The sequence below is a fragment of the Podarcis melisellensis genome (genome assembly GCF_964234715.1).
Source record: "Podarcis melisellensis genome assembly, chromosome: 8".
NCBI classification, from domain to species: domain Eukaryota; kingdom Metazoa; phylum Chordata; class Lepidosauria; order Squamata; family Lacertidae; genus Podarcis; species Podarcis melisellensis.
Genome location: NC_138540.1, coordinates 43,918,572 through 43,931,722, shown reverse-complemented (window position 1 = coordinate 43,931,722; position 13,151 = coordinate 43,918,572). Strand labels below are relative to the sequence as shown.

The 13,151-nt window shown below is 44.1% G+C and overlaps 1 protein-coding gene across 14 annotated transcripts in view; it reads left to right on the top strand.

Annotated features, from left to right (window-relative positions):
• Positions 1–13,151, top strand: part of ZFHX3 (zinc finger homeobox 3) — a 384,144-nt gene that overhangs the window by 131,105 nt on the left and 239,888 nt on the right. For 7 of the 14 annotated variants that reach the window (XM_081923266.1, XM_081923281.1, XM_081923265.1 and 4 more), the window contains exon 1: positions 5,537–6,089. The exons of 1 other annotated variant lie outside the window; for it this stretch is intronic. The gene's annotated coding sequence lies outside the window, so the exon portion shown is untranslated. Of the gene's footprint in view, positions 1–3,695; positions 5,259–5,536; positions 6,090–11,590; positions 11,703–13,151 lie in introns of those variants that run through there. 6 more of the 14 variants (XM_081923272.1, XM_081923271.1, XM_081923264.1 and 3 more) reach the window with 4 other exon arrangements.

The window sequence follows — 13,151 nt, the reverse complement described above, 5'->3', positions numbered from 1 at the left end:
GTGCACTAATCATGGCTCATGTTATTTCCCTGCCCTGATTTCACCTCACTTTCTGCCATTAATAATAGATCCCTTCCTCTTCTAGCTTTACAAATGCCCGCAGGCAGGGTTTCATGCTGCCTGTCAGATCAGTATCATGTTGAACTGGGCACCAGGTTGCAGGATTTTATTTATTTAAAATATTTTAAAGCCAATTTTTACAGCCACACTTTACAAAATGAGATACCTATAAAGAAGGAGACACGGGTGGAGATATAGTGGCCACGTTAGAGAAGGGTACAAATTATTCTGAACTTGCTGTTCTGAAATACACAACTATTTTGGGTCTTAGGTAAATGCAGCAGTGAAGAGAATTTCAGGCCTGCCAAAAGGCCTGTAGTGAAGGTGCAAGATGTATATCAGTTTAAAGTTCTAAATTTGGGGGACAGCCAGTGAGAAGCCCTTCCTCTTGTATATGTCAACTTAATGGCAAGCTCTCAAGAAAGACCCCTGAAACAGATATTAGTTTGGTTGTCATCCATCTGTCTCAAGAAACAACGGAGAGTGCCTCTGAAGGCGAAGCCAAATCGCTGTGGCTGAAGGGACCAGTAACTCATAACTGCTGCCTCCAATGTTGTTGTTTTTGTGCGTTAGCAGCATCAGAGGTGGATTTTGGGCAGCACAACTAGTTTCCCCACACAGAGTGCTGAGCCAAGAGAACACTTTCCTGCCTCCTTGCCAAAGCCTAGTTATTGCTCGCCCAGCTTTGGGAAGGAGGCAGGAGGGCTCTAGGACCCTGCCAGAGCACTCACAAAGTCCAGCACCTTGCTTACTCGGCTTTTGGGAAAGTAGTGTGAGGGCTGTGGGGGGTGTCAAATTTTTGCCTCACACAGGGCACCATATTATTACCAAGGCCTGCCCCTTGCAGAACTGAAGTGACCTCTCCAGGAAGCAAGACTGGGCAGTGTATATGGAGGTCCTGGGCTGCCCAGATGAAAAGACCCCCCCTCTTGGCCTTGCAGATGTCGTCCAAATAAAATCAGAGCAATACATTTGGCACCAGCTGGGCTGCAGGAGTTGCCGGAAGGAGCACACAAGATTTGTGTAGGGTTTATTCCTTAAGCCCAGAGCTTTCCAAACTTTTTATGTTGGTGACACACTTTTTAGACATGCATCATTTCATGACACAGTAATTCAGTTTTGCTAGCAAACCAGAAGTTAATCTAATACCTTTCCAGCCCTGGGAGGAGCATGGGGAGCATTCACGTGGCACACCTACACACTGCAGCCAACACGCTAACATGTCACGACACACAGTTTGGAAAGCTCTGCCTTAGCCTTTTCTTCTCCAAAAGATGTCCCACAAGGCAGTGGGTATAGATTTTTTTCCCTCTACAGCATGTACAGTTGCTGCCTTCTTGATTGTTGGACCCACTATTGGTCTAGTACGCTCAATCCACCAGACCTGTTCTTCACATGCAGGAGAAATTCCTAACTCATCAAGGCATACTGGCTATCCTCACCTGGTTTGGCAGGCCAGTCACAAGTCAAACCTGAGTACAGGTTAGGGACAAAAGTTGTATAAACTACCACAGAAGGAGCATAATGTGTCCCTCACCAGAGGTACTACCCCTCCGCTAACCAGCACCCCATACACCCCAGATATTAGTTTATGGGCAGGATTATATGGATGATGGTACTACTTTAGATAGCTGGATTCCTGGTCAGCACTTTCAATTGAGCACAGAAACTTACTGGTAATCAATGCAATTTTCATGAATAGGAGCCAACTCCTGGGGGCCGAGAACCCTTTGCTCTGTCCCCCCCATCAAATTGAGGGGGTGAGGCCCCCAAAGTTGATGAGCATTGCCATTGAAATTGTGTGCATGCACTGCATCATGTGATCGATTAAACGGGGCAGGGCTTACCTCCCCCCATCTTTTATTCAAGTTGCCCCCCCCCCCCATTTTCATGTAACTCTATCCATAACCAGTTTCAGATCACTATCTAGACTGGCTGACTTCTCAACCCATATAGAACCATTGTCTTTTCCATATTAAGTTTCAGTGTTTTCTTCCATATTTATCTCAGCAGTGCATTCAGACAGCTCTTCAATAGTTCTACAGCCTCCCCTGGGATTCTTAGGTGGAAAAGAAAGGTAGAGATGTGTGCCATCTGCCTATTGGTGACACTGAAGCCCAATCCGATGGATGAATTCTCCTAGGAGCTTCATATAAATGTTGAAGAATAGAGGGAATAAGATGGACCCTGTGACACTCCACAAACCAGAGGCAACAGGGCGGGGGGGGGGGAATCCCCCAATACTATGTTTTGGTACTGAACTTAAAAAAGGTACTAGAGACATAATAATACTATGCCTCCTAAGCCCAGGCTTGACAGTTCAGACAGAAAGATACCATGGTCATCAGTGGTGTCAAATGCCACTGAGAGATGCAGTAAGTAAAATCAAGGTGGTTGCATTCCCACTATCCAGTTCCCTGTTCAAGACATCTATCAAGATGACCAAAGCTAATCTGGAATTTAGCTTGGAATTCAGGCAGGAATGGAACATAACACTCCCACCTGCTTAGTATAACTGAATTAAGATAGAAAAGGGAGTACCCTTAAGCCCTAAGCAGAATTTATGTTGGAAAAGAGCCTTTTGGGTGGGGGCTCCTTCTTAGACACTTGTACATAAAAACAAGGCAAGAGGAACAAGTCATCTCCAGGCTCTGGAAGAGGCCTTATGCAGGAGTACCACAAAGACTGCTTCTCGTTTCCTTTGTCCTCTCAAGATGTAGCATGGCAGGATACATTGGAAAATACACGGCTGGTCGATCAGGCACTCTATCTCAGCCAGTATCAAGAGGCAGCACTAGCTCCTCACGTAAAAAAAATTAGTGGGATTTGCTGCTGCCACAACATATATTCTCTTCTACTTGTGACCCCAGAAACCAGGATACAGACATCCAACAAATGAGAAGCCAATGGGTTTCTAGTGTGGGGAGGGCTGGATCACAATCTACACTCTACTGAGGCCAAACAAGCCGTGTCACCAAAGAGCCAAGCCTGGGGAGAAGCATCCCCAAGATGAAAGGTGGGTGCCTGGGTATGTCCTCCCCCTCTCCCCCATTAGCAGCTGGGGCTGTAGCAAGTGAGTGTAATAGGCTAACACTCTACAGCACGAATCAAAATCACACATTTGATTTGTACACTTTGATGGCAGCGCATTCAGTCATACTCAGTTATCTTGCCAAGACTCTGATCTCCTTTAGCCAAAGGGCCCTTTAAATATCCCATTTCAAATAGGAAGGAAAAAGCGGTCTAAGGCAGCACCTCTCTTCTTTCGGCCTTATTAGGCTCTGCTCTCTGAATTTCTATCACTCCCCTCCCCCCAGTCTTTCTGAAGGAGTTGGGTTGATTCCATACTTTTGGGACTTGGTGACATTAATGTATCTGTTTTATGTAACATGGAGTCATTATTATCTTCAGAATCCTAGATCATAAAAAAGGTATAACAAGAGGCAAGGAGGGCTCTCCCCCCTTGAAGATAATAGCAGTCCTGCTGACGAAGAGAAGGTCAAAGGTCAAAGAGCTGCTTTCTGATTGGCTGTTCCTACTCTGCATTGACATTTCTGCAGTTTCATCAGAAATTCTAAACAATCCATGTGAAAACCGAGTGTTCTTTTCAGAATCTCTCTCTCTCTACACACACACACACACACACACACACACATGCACTCCCAATAAGCCCTTAAAGTGTAATCTTGGTTCTTGGGACCTTTCTTTGTGCCTACACACTTACCCCCACCCCATGGAGAGCCCATGACTGAGCCAAATTATGGGAGCCTTCAGATGCAGATGCGGGGAGGGGCTCCTCTCCTAAGTAGCAAAGCTTAGCTCACTTTTAGAGCACCCAAAGGAGAGATTTGGCTCAGAAATTGGAAAACAGCCCTAAAAAAAAAAATTCTTACCAGAAAAATATAGCAAATGAAATGTAGCAATTTATCATTTTCTAGTCCTTTAGCTCTATTTATATTCCCAGCAGCTGGATAGTGGCTGGGAACACCCAAATCAATTGACTTGCTAGGCATTTAAATCCCCTTTTATCTCTCAGTTTTTCTGTCAGTAGGAGGGGCAGAGCTTCAGTCTTTCCTATCTAAGTAAAACAAATGAGGAGGAAGATAGAAGGGGAACTGCAATACTCATCTATCTTTATTGGACTTCTGCCCGTCTTGCATTAAATTTATAAGAAGTTCTAAGCATTGAAGTAAATGAGATAACAATTTAAAACCATATTATAAATAAAATAATGTTTTAGGAATAAACAACAAATATTTCTCTGACTAAAATAAAAATATATAATCAGACAGATTTTATACAGTGCTTTCCTCTTAAGTGCTCAAAGTATCGCTATAATCTTTACAACAGGCTTGTAAGGGAGGCCTATATGTTTATTCCTATAGTATGGAAGCTTTGGAGAAACCCAGTTATTGTTTATTACATTTTTTAACCGACTTCAGTGAGCTTAGGGTGGTAGTTGGCTCCCACCACATAATATTACCCTCACAACAACCTGGTGAAGTAGGTTAAGCTAAGATGTGGTGAGTGACTCAGGATCAACTCAGCAAGCTTCCTGGCTGAGTGACAGATTTGAAGCTTACCAATAGTCTCAGTTGTTTCACTTTATAAGGGAATGTCTGGATCTTGTGAGAAATCCTTAGGAAATAACAGTGTGAATTGGGATGGTTAGGTGGGGTGGGAGGAAGACTCAGGGCCCAAATTGCACAGTAAAGTTGCAATCCAGTGCACGCTTGGGAGCAAGTCTCATTGTTCTCATTACTCATTCCAAGTACTGTAAACACAGATTGGCCCAGACTGCAGGCCTAGTAGACAAAGTAAGCTTTAAAAATCTCTCCGAGATATACCCAGATTAAAGCTATTGTAAGGTTACACATCCCTCACTAAATTAATTCCTAGCTAAAAGGGCAATTTCATATCTCTTTTTCCTCAAATTTTGAAAGATGGGGCCTGGTATTAGTAGGCATTCATTTATTTCTCCACTGTCCATTGGGCTCTCTCTTATTTAGGTACTGCAAATTACCACACTTTTTTAAATTAAAAAAAATCCCTAAATATTTCAGAAAACTACACACACACACACACACACACACACACACACACACACTGCCTTTGGCCAGACACAACTCTACACACCAACTACAGAAACAGTGGAGGAAGGATAGAAGAGACTGTTTGGCTCAAAGCAGGGAGAAGTGGTAGGAATAAGGCAGAAACCATTTCTCTCTTTCCTTGTTATTAAATATACAGATTTGCTGCTCTTTACCTTTATCAAAGGAATAAAATAACTGCAGCCATGTTATCTGTGTCAGGCTGTTGTAAAAGGCTGCTGGGATTTGAGGAATTCAAGCAAGGGAGGGGTAAATCAAACTAACAAGGCCTAGGTAAGAGGGCCACCTCTTATCCGAAACAGACATACCAGGGTACCAATGGGAAGGAGGGTTGAAGGAGAAGAGCCAATAGATGCTCCCTCCCCCTTCAAGGTCCAAGAGCTGCTCTCTGAGGAGGGAGAAGCTCTCTGTCCTCCTGAGGCAATTCTCTTGGTGGGGGAGGCTGGGGAGCCAGCCATCTTGGTTCCAGCCTGGCTCCAACTTCTGGGCTGCTTGGCTTAACACAGAATAGTGGCACCCGCCATAGTATGCATTAACCCTTCCTCCTCCTCGAGTCCCTCCCTCAGGCTGCTTAAGCAGATGGGAAATATGGCCGCTCTCTCACATCACCCCACACCAACTTGGTAATTATTCCTTTCACTTCTGAGGAAACAGGACTTGTGGGGTTTGTTATTCCTGATTAATGACTCTTGGTGCCTTGTTCCATGAAGGGATTCTGCCCCCTGAAGGACACCCTGTAGGGCCTCAAGGGACCAAAGCAAGGATAAGCAGCTGTTTGGCTCTTCTGGAACCTTCCATCAGCAACAATAGCAGCAGGATGAGGAGGCAGCTGGCCACTCTCAGTTTCCAGCTAGGCCCCACAATGTGCCAGGCCTCCAGGAGGCTGGGTGAGCAAGTGGGTGCTGAAGCCTACAAGTGGTAAGTAGTGGAGGAGGAAGGGGTGCCTTTTTAGCACCAGGAAGCATTTGGTTTCACATTTATAGGAATTGAGGACCCCATCAAATTGGCACCCCATTGATACTTCTTTCAGCACTCCTCCCCCTTTCCTGCCCCGGTATTAAGGCACTGTACAGATATTAAGAAAACAGCCTAGACCATATTCTCAGGTTTATAATATAATAGACAATTAAAAGGGGATAGGGAGGGAACAGGAAAACAATCCAAATTCCCTTTCCCATGTTCCCTTAAAGCCAGATGAGAGAAGTGTAGATGGTCTAGTTATCAAGGAAACTGAGGAGCCAACCACTGAATTTGGGTTTGGGCTTCTTGTTTGCTTGTCATTCATATATATATATATATATATATATATATATATATATATATATATATATCTGCCATTGGTGACGCTTGCAGCAAATTTAGCTGGGTAAATTATGTAGCTGAGGGAGGTGACTTTTGCACTTCAATTCTCTACTTAAACAAAAAAGGAAGTGAAAATTTAAAATGTTCAGAATAATATTCATTGGAAATTTCTGCATTTTGAGCAAAAGCACTAGTTTTGGTCTCAGAGCATGTTGATGGTTTCTAGAAAGTTGTACTGAAAGTTCTCTATCGAAACAGTATTTGGCTATTCAGATAGGAGCAGTTGTTATATTAGCTTCCAACAGTATGCAGATATTTGCAGTCAAACCACCCTATGAGCAAACAAGTGCTGGCCATTCTTGAATAAGTATAGTTGGGGGGCTGTGGCACTAAGCTGCAGCAGTTCTTGGCCTCAGGTCTGTAAAACCCTGAAACACTTTGGCTTTCCAGCAAGTGGCTGGCAATGACTTTGGGAATGCCATGAACATAGTAGGGAGATGAGCCTCTCGGATACCTACCTTGGATTTAGCTAGTTGATGTATCCTATGCACACCTCCACTTGTCCTGCCACACTTCCACTTCCACTTGTACCGATTCAGCGGTAAAGAGCAGGCTTTCCTGGAGAAAGCAGTGGGCCAACCAAAACTGATTGGACCCATGCCTAGAAGGCGTAAAAAACCCTTTGGACCCATGCTTTCTAGGTCTGGGGCAAGTGGAAGTGTGGTTGAGCCCTGAGCCATGATAGGCTTCAGTCCAAAGACTGTTCTCAGATTGGATTGAATGCCATGACTAAGGGCATTTGTGCCATGGCTGTTTCCATACTGTCTGGGATTGCCAGGCTTGCTCCTTGAAGTGCTATTTTAAAAAGGGGGGTACTACCATTGCAAAGTGTCTGCAGCAGAATCTTAACAAGATTGTTTCACTTTTAAGAGGAGGGGAAAAAATACATTTTTGTACTTTTATTGATTTTCAATATTGTACAAAGGCAAGCCGTGTAAAGCAATAACACAGAAGAAGATACAGCCATTGAAAAACAATTACAGATCAAACGCCCAGTTCCTTTAATCAGACTGCAGAACCAACTGCTTTTGCTGGGTCAGGGAATATAAATGATACAGCCAAATGGAAGAAAAGCCAGGAGTTTAAAATCACCATGTTATCCCAAGGGGCTGTGGTGCATTCTTCATCACCACTACCCTCCCCCTATCGGATTTGCAGTTGGCTTGAATCTGCTGCATTCTTATTTCATACTTAGTTCAGACATCACAAAATGAGCAAGGGGTGGAGGCGAAGCAGTTAGCCAGATTCCCAGGTTTTGTGGAGTGTGTGTTGGGGGAGCAGTTTTAGCCAAGATGAACTTGCTACTTTTCAAACTTTTTGTATCTTTCGCAAAAGGGGGTGTCACTGTTTTGAAAGGATTTCAAGGTTGAGCAGGAAACAAGTTAAGTGTTGTACAGATGCCACTTATTCAAACAAACAAACAAACAAACAAACAAACAAACAGTTGTATGATTGCACATTTACTAATACATTATGAATTATCATCATCATAAAAAATTAGCAGTAAACTGCTATTATGTAAATAAATGAACAAACACATTTATCCTAGCTTTTTATAACACTTGGGTGAAGTCCTTAGCAATCGAATTTGCTCTTCCACAACGTTTCCTGGAGTTATTGCAAGATTGGGTTTCTTTAGTGCAGAGCAAATTCAGAAGGACCCTATCACTTGTGGCACTCACTTTGCCAGTGCTATGATGGTCTTTTTGCACACTTTTAAGAATCTTCATTCTGAAATATTGGCATTATTCAAGTTATGACCACAGGCTCTGTATTTCATAATGTGCATCCAAAAAGCTACGGTATTTTAAGAAGTAGATTAGCTGACCTAGTGAGTTATGGCAGACAAATGTGTCTCTCAGTGTTGGATTGCTCCAATTACAGAACAACGTGGAGGAGGTCCTTCCTTACCATACCTAGGCCTAATGGGAGATGTGAGTAGTTGGAAGACTCTCCCTCCCTCCAGTGGCCACTCTTTTGCACTGAGAATTCATGAGTGGAACAGTCTTTGTACTGCTTGGCAGGGTGTATGTGTGTGTCTGGCCTCAAGGGTCATTCAAAGAGCATGGGCTGTTTCATTTGCATTGCCCTCCTTTTGTATATTTATAATGTGTTCTGTTTTGTCAGAAGTATTTAGTCTGAATTTTTGCTCTTAACTATACTGTACGAACAAATTCAAAGGGGCAAATATAGGGACAGAGTTGATTCTTGTGTTGCACTTTCCTGAGACTTTAATGCAGCTGCCAGTTTCACATTACATTTGGGCTGCAGGGCTGTAATATGAACATTTTGGCAGACCCCTGAGTTGACTGTTGAGCATATTGTGTGTGTTGTTGTTGTTGTTGTTGTTGTGTGTTAAGCGGTGGTGGGGAAATTTGCTATCACTCACAGGCACTACATTTGTCCTTAGGCAATCTGAGATGGTGCTGGCATTTTTCAGTGATGCCACGGTGATTTCTAGCAAAAAGGAGACCACCAGCTTTGACATTAGAAACAAAAGCCTAATGAAAGGCAAAGCAGGCGTACCACAGAGCCTTTGGCGATTAGCTGTAATTCTTGGCAGGGAATGACATGCTCTTCCTCTTGAATTAGCACAGGGCATGGAATTGGGCATGGTGCTAATTGTGATTAGACACAAACAGGCTCCTCAGTATGTGGGCATGCAGCAAGACAAAGGCAGATGCCGTGGCTTTTCAGTGTGGCCTCCTAGACAGTCTCACATGCAGGACAGCTGGAAGGATGAAGAGGGGTTGGCTGCTTGCCAGTTTGCAAAGAGTTATCCTAGGAGTTGAGTACCAGTGGGGTTCTTCTGTGGCCATGCTGTCCCCTCCCTTTCTTGCCATTCATAGGATGTTGCTGGTACCCACACACTCTGTGGTCTGCATCTATCTATTCATCATGTCTTCTCTGCTGAGGGTTTTGCTTCCTTCTGCTGCAGTCTTGGTTCTCATTGTGTAGGTTGCATTTAGTTCTAGTTAGATTACTGTTGTGCTGTGTTTTAAAATCTGGTTGTAAGCTGCCTTGTGAAGATTCTGTTTCGCAAGGTGGAGTATAAATGTTTAGAATATTTTAAGATGGCTAAATATTTCCATGACTCTCATCTTGGGCCTGCACACAGCTGAGTTATCCTGAAGCAACTGGATTGGGTTTAAGGATGTGGTCAGGGTTTGCTGTTTTAAGTTGTCCCATCCTCTGAGAACAGCAAAAAATAAAATAAAAAACAACAACTGTATTGTGTGAATTGTGCATTCAGTGTAAAGGTAGTTCTGGATTCTTGTGCCTGGGGGTGGAATTATCATTATGGAGAGATGTGAGCTGAAATTGCAAAATGGATTCACAAAAAATAGATTACTTCAAGCCTTATAATGTGAAGCAAGGGAAATGGACATGGATAGCTAGGCTATTGCCAGTTTTTCAAGATTTTCTTCCACACGCCTTACTGCAACATGCAAAGCTAAAACAAGGAAATGTTTGACTCTTAAAAGTTGTGCATATTTTATTGGACTAGCCCACCATAGATTACATCAGTTGTATGTTGCAGATGCCTTTTGCTGGCACAGAGCCCAGGTGCTTCTCTGCAGCTTCTATTGCTTATGTTTTTGTTGAAGACTTGTTCAATCTTCCTTGGTGCTTTTTGGAAAGTCCCAGCTTCTCTTAGCTTCCAGTTGTAAATAAACACATTTTCTAGCCTCTCTGGGGCTATGGTAACTTTCAATATAACATAAAGAAAGAATTTAATTTCTTAAAACCACCATGTGATTTTATAGGCCAGGCTCATAACTCTGGTATGCTTGTGGTATAAGGATCAGAAGCATACAAGGATGTCTTTGTAGCTGCTGTACAGCATATAAATATATGGAGCAGGTTGAAGGAGGCTCTGTTTCTATCATCAGGTAGACACATCCCAGCTCTCCTTACAGCCTATCACAGGGTGAACCTGCATGTTTGGTGTAAGTGATAGCCAACATGGACTCAAATCATAGGCTTATAATTTCCCAGGTTCTCTTGGGAAACTGATGGGATGGGATACAATAATTTGTAATTAAACATTGGTCAGGTGATGATACGATGTCAGTTTTGCACAGAGTACCAAAGGCTATGTCACAACCAGAACCCTATTAATATGTTACCAGGGGCGTCTTACTCATAGAGGCTAGTGGTGCAGGGCGCCAGGGCACCAAGTTCTGGAAGGCGCCAGGGAAGAAGCAGAGGCTGGACGCTCGCTGCCCTCGCCCACCTCTGCCATGCCGCGCCGAAGCAGCGCTGCACCCGGAGCCTCCGTCTGCCATGGCCACCGCGGCACGAAGCTGCCAGCTGAGCTGGGAGGCACTGTGTCCAGCCTCCGCCTCTTCCCCACCAGAGGAGCCGCCCTCCAGCCACTGCCCACCTCCTCCAGCCCTGCTGGCAGCCCCATCCTCCCTAAAAAAAGGTGGACAACTCTGGGAAACTGGGGCAGGGGGCGCGGGAAAGAGCTTTGCACCATGGCGCCAGATATGCTTAAGACGGCCCTGTATGTTACAATAAACATTAATAGAAAGAGGGGCAAGAATGTGGCTGCTGCCCTTGCTTCACTCCTACATGCATTTGGCACCGTGTAGTTATGTCTGTTCAGTCATGAACCTTGACAAAGTCAGTGTTCCTGATCACACATGCAGTTTGTATGTGCACCATCTCTTTCAGATATTAGGGGCATGTTTAAGAGGTGGAATTGAGGAAGACAGTGGGTGCAATCCTGTTTCCCATCATAACATGGGAAGGTAGCTTCCGACTCATCAGGGACAGCTGGGTCTGAAAGCCTCATAACTGCTGTGGGGTGGAGCCTGGAGGAAAGATTTTTGCTCATTCTGCAACCTACATTTTTTGTTTTATAAGGCTGCAGATGGGCCTCTTGTGGGATCATCTTGTGTCTGAATGGAGAGATCAAGGGAGCAAAGGAGTGAATGGAAAATCCACTCCCTGTGGGTGCAGATTGACTTAACAGGGAGACATGTTGCAGCCTTGAAGAAGCAGATTGGAATATTGGCAACAGAAGCTTCCATAGCAGTTGCTCTTTGCCAGCAATTTTGCAACATGAAGATTCCAGAGCTCCTCTTCTTGGCTGCCTTCCCCATTTCATGGGGAAGAAGGACAAATGGCTGGATGAGGGAGAAAGAGATAGAAGAGGCAGAGGTGGGTAGCCTAGTAGCAAAGAGAGCAGAAAATGTGTGACTTTGCTGAAGGAAGAGTGAAAAGTGACTTGGCATATAAAGAGGGGGAACTTGTTCCATCCATATATAATAGAGCATCATGGTGAGGAAGTTTAACAGACTGAAAGCAGAGGAGCTTTTGAGTGGAAAGGATAAGGGACAGAAAGGTGTGGGTTCATAACTGGAAGGACTGAGACTGATCCAGAAACTAGTCTTTATCAGGGGTCTGAGGTGCATTGAGATTTATTCTCTCCTTCCTCAAGGTGGCAATTTTCCCTTCCTCCATGCAGGTTAATGAAAAGAATGCCATTCCACTGACTTTTAGGGAAATGGGAAAGGACCTGATTTCCCCGGTCAAGCAGGCTCCCTATTAGTGAAGCTACTGTCCCTTCCTGCTTCAGTTTTGTCTTTCAGTCATGTCTTCATGCTACTTCCTGTCTCTTTCCTATACCACTTTTTTGTTGCCTTGCCTTGATAACTGCATCAAAAATCCAGGATTAGCTGCACACATAGGAGCCAACTCCTAGGAGCCGATGTCCCTTTGCCCCCCTCCTCCATAAAATATTTGAAGGGGCCAGGTTCCCCCTCAAAGGTGATGGGCATTTCCATTCAAATAGTGTGGGTGCACCTCATCAGGCGATTGATTATGTGGGGCAGGGCTTACCCCCCCTCTACATATTTTATTCAAGTTGGCACCCCTGGCTGCACACACCCCTTGTGGTTTTATTTGGAAATCTATAAGGGATTGATAGCTTTAAGCTGATGAAGCAGGTGATAGGTAGCCAGCACAGAGAAAAGTAACAGGATCATAATGAGATACAAGGGGAGAAATGCAAATAATACTTATAAAACATTTAAAATTTTCCTAATCACTGTAAAAATATTAAATAATTAGAAGGTGAAAGCAGTTACCGGATCAGCTGCTCTGTCACTGGTTGATAAATAGGATCTTGCTGATCTACCCCTTGCCATGATGTTCTTCTTGTGAGGCAACTCCCTAACTGTCCTTGGTTTCCTGGCTGGTGGCAGACATTTGAGTGCACCTCTCTTCAGCTTTATAGCCCCAAGGCATAAGAACATAGGAGGAACCCTGCTAGACTGGGCCAAAGTGCTATCAAGTCAAGCATCCTTCTTCACACTGGCCAACCAGATACCTGTGGGAAGCCTGCAAGCAGAACCTGAGGTTATCAGCGGTCTCCCCATCTGTGATTCCCAGCAACTGATATTCAGAGGAATACTGTAGTAACTGACAACTGGAAGTAATAATCCACTGCCAATTGCTATGCCAGTACACAGTCTTTGGGTCTTCTTAAACCCCTGAATCACTGTTAACATCTTTAACATTTTGATGTTAAAATATTGTCCTTAGCCCATTGTGGACTTCGTATGTCATACCCTGACCTGTTTGTAGTGCATGTACACTTCTGTCTCT